We start from the raw sequence: 4,378 nt of genomic DNA on the forward strand, positions 1-4,378 counted from the left end.
GCTTCTCTTCCATTTCAGCACAAAATCCAGTAGTGTAATCTATCTGACCATGCAGCAGAAGAGAGCAGAGCAGTGTAAGCACAAAAGGGAGCAGTTATAACTAAAATACCTTTAACACCACCTAATATAAAACTCTCAGAAAAGACGGAGATGAAGCAGAGTACCTAACAGCATAAATAACATCTACCACAATTTTAAAGGTGGTAGCCAAAACTCCCTGTTTACCTGCCACTGTAATAAAAGGTTTGAACTTTTATTTCACCATTATTTTCTCAAAAGAAATTTCATACTTTTATGCCTTGAAACACTTAGGACTGAAACAGCAACAGAATAGATAAATAAATTACATATAAATCAGAATGTACAAAGGACCCCAGACATACTCCAGTGCCCTAGATGGATAGGCTAACAGGAATCTTGCACTCTCAGTCCAAAAATATATTCAAGGCTAAATCTGTAGAATCACTTATACAGTAGTCAAATGCTGTTGATCCAGTGTTGCCAGAGACACAGCTAAGCAGGAGCTTAAAGGTGATTACCTTTAACCTCAATTACAATAAACTTTCCAGAAGTATAGAAGTTTCTTGGTTTTAATCAACAAAAATACTGTCCTGGAGGGTGCTCTGGTGAAATGGGTTTATCTTTCATTATAAGGATAAAAATAAATATTTGCTATGAAATACTAGGTCAGCACAATTTGCCACTCTCCACACAGTATATGTGACTGTGCTGCATCAACGAACTACAGTTTCTACCACTGAAGACTTGCTCCTGGCAACCTGCATTATGTAGTCCTATTGTTTGCTTTATGTTTTGAAAAAGAGGTGTAGGGGGGGTTGTGTGGGTTTTTAGTTTGTTTGTTTGTTTTGTTTGAGAGTTTTTTATTATGTATGTACTTAGCTGTTCTGATTTATCTGTGGTGTGGCATTTGCAGAACAGCCACAATTCAGCTGTTAGCTTTCTGCAACATTCACCACATTGTCCGCATCGATGATACATGCTGCTAAATTTGACTGCACATAAACCTAAGATGCTTTAAAAGCCCTTTAAGTGAGGGAAAGGCTCCACAGTCTTAAGCAGAGAGTGGATGGAGCTGCCAGCAGCTCCATTCGTATTTATTTCATCTGAAGGAAAGAAGGCCTTGTTTTTTCAAGCAGATAAACACCATCCTTCTTTGGCAAAAAATGTACCCTGTGTTTTTCCAGAGCATCCAGTGTCATTGTTTGGTTTTATACCTTTGTGGTGGTTTGAGGTCTATCCAGAAACTCTTGTACCAGAAACCACAGTACAAGATTAGCTTTCTTGTTCTCAGAATGCCAATTATACCTAGGAGGTGTTCAACCTGTCAAGAGTCCTGTTCAGAGTCCATGCAAAACATGCCATTAAAGGTTCAGATTCACTGCAGTATTGCCCTATATTCAAAACCAGTGAAAAGGAAAAGTGTATTTTTGCACACAGAGCAACAGTCCTTAGTCTTTCATTAAATAGCTAAAAAAATCACAGTTGCAAGACTGCTGCTTTCAGTACCCAGACCTGCAAAGCAGAAATGTAAAGCTATCAACTCATTTCAGAGTGGCCTGCAAGTAGTTCTAAGATGGCAACGATTTTCTGTGGCTGTTGAATTATGTCACCTTAAAGTAACTGATACCTTTCTATACAATAGTATATTGCATCATTTTTTTTCTGAGCCATTGCACTGACTAGAAATTCCTCTGAAATTTCCATAATTACTCTTTTTATTTCTATACAACAGGAAAAAAATGTAGAAAATTAGATACACAGTTGTTCATGGCCAGTCTTCACGAACGAAGATTTGGGAAAGGTCATTACCCTTCCAGCCTGTGCAGTGGATTTATTTTTTTTTAGGTGAGATACAGTGTGCGCTGAACTGAGCCCACCCTTTAATCCTGAGGTTCATCTGTCGGGGCCGAGCGAGCTTGGACGGTGGCAGCGAGGTCCTCAGGACGTAGGTTTGTTTAGAGTGACCTTCTCTTAGATGGATGGCCTTACAGGGCTGACGAGCTCCATCTGCCCAGAGAAGTCCCCTGACTGGGAATTGAACCCGGGCCACGGTGGTGAGAGTCCTGCATCCTAACCACTAGACCACCAGGGGGCCCTGATACACAGTTGTGGTGAATTGAAAAAGTACGTCTTTATGGGGAGCAAAAAAAAAAAAAAAAAAAGAACATAACATAACCAATACACTTCTGATGCTTTGTCCTGGACTTTGAGCACTTCCACCCTCTAGTACAAACCTTTAAGAGAATAGAATTTTCATCGCACATCTCGATATTATACAGGTTACAACAAATTCATTACATCTCTCATATGAGAATTGGCTGATTATCTGATAACAATTCTTCTTTCACACTTAACCACAACATGTTAATACAAGCCACATTTTCTTTCTGAACATTTTAGCTGTCTGGTGCAAGGGAAAGGCCTGGAAGAAGAGTCTGCATGTCACAAGAGATTCTACTTAGCCATGGTTTGTTTTGGTTTGTTTTTTTGATTTTTGTTTGTTTGTTTGGTGGTATTTTGTTTTGGGGGGGGGTTGTTGAAATCTATTTTAGCAAAGTACATTGCTCACTACAGTGTTTCCAGATGTTCCCTTCGTCCTTGTCCTTGCATCAAGTATTCTGCATTCCTTTTGAATTAGGACACTGCAGGATATGTGTTCAGGGGCAGTTCTGACATAACGAGGGCCACACAGCTGATTAACACACCTGCTGCTCTACACCCACGCTCTCCCAGTATCTGTCTGCTACCTAACAACCTGGAGTGCCTTGGAGCAGCAGGAAACTGCCAGAAAAAACTCACCAGAGAGTCCTCGTGGGTGGCCAAAAGGAAAAGATAACTTGAAAATAGACAACCAAGAAATATAGAGCAGTTGAAGTTCATACTAAATTCCAATTTCCGCCTAACAGAAATGAAGGTTTATATGCAAAGGGACACACATCCTGTGAAGATCATTTCTGGAGTGTGTCAAGTTTCCAAGTAAATGTAAACACTGAAATCTGTAATCTTTTGTTCTATTGCTATAGGTTCAGTATATTCTAAAAGTACAGATAGAGAAGACAACAAACTACACACTTTCACTGTTGCTACATGAAGTTAAAGTAAATACACTGAAAATCATCTGTGGAATTACAAGCATTTTTGCAGTTCACATGGTATGAGCCATCTTTTCTGTCAAATGTGCATATTCTGAACTGAATCACCACCGAAGTAAAGGTTTTTTATTCTGTTCTGCCAAGTTAAAGTGCTGAAAGACTCAAATAAGAATGTTTTGTTGCTGATTGCTCCACTAGCCACAGTAATAAGTGAGCAAAAAATACATCTAATGCTGGAGACTCCATTGAAAAATCTAAAATTCATTCAGGAAATGAATTGTTCATTAATAAGCCTCAGCGAATTTTGAATAAAATAAGCGAAGAGTTCCTACCATAAGTAGTTCAATAGCTCTAATATGGAACAAGTGTAATAAAAATTACTTGGTAAGACAAGGTACATAGACACAACCTGAAAGCATTTTTGACATCTCCTTTCTCTTCATCCAGCTAATACAATACTATCTGTCAGACACTGACAACTACACACACACTTCATGGAGATAACTATAGAGGATGAGAGAGTCTGCCCTTTAACATATCTATTTTTAACTCTTTCTTGAATCTACTAGTTGAGGAGCAGTGAAACGATACCTACACCATAACAAAACCCAAGACCAATGTATGTCACAGTTTCACAACTAAAAATGAAAAGTAGAAATTTATACCGGTTTATCAGAGATCCAAGAACATTTTGAAGGATTGGTTGAACTCTGAAGGAAATGTCAGTGCAAAGTAGAAAACACTTTCCACTGTTGTCTAAGGCTCCTGAATTTGAATGTTTTCAAATCTGAGTAACACAGTGACAGCCAAAGGGAACAAATCCAGGCAAAAAAGAACTAGAAAGAACAAACAAATCCATTTACAGCAAGACTTCCAATCAAAAAGGTTTTGACATTAAGATTCATGACCTTCATGACCATGATGAAGAAAAATCTTTGACTGGAGAATTCCATTGAATACCAAGAATTTTAGTAGGATTGATATTATCTGTGAATTCATACCAAATATAGTTATCGGTTTCAGGTTAAAGAAATGGGAAATATCCTTTGATACTACCAGAGATGTAGATTAGTATGTAAATAGGTTACAACTAGCTGTTAAAATCAAAATAATGTAATCACCACCACAGCTTCAGCTGCTCCCTTAATGAGATTTTCAGGGACTAGAGAGGCATCATTATGTGTAAAGTGTTTCCATGATGCTGAAGGCTTAGAGACATGCTAAGATGGAGGGACCCTGGTGTTAGTCAGTTCTCCTCTCCATGA

This window comes from Pipra filicauda, unplaced genomic scaffold (assembly GCF_003945595.2).
Source record: "Pipra filicauda isolate LSUMZ 115617 unplaced genomic scaffold, ASM394559v2 scaffold174_size2080704_pilon, whole genome shotgun sequence".
In the NCBI taxonomy this organism is placed as follows: Eukaryota; Metazoa; Chordata; class Aves; order Passeriformes; family Pipridae; genus Pipra; species Pipra filicauda.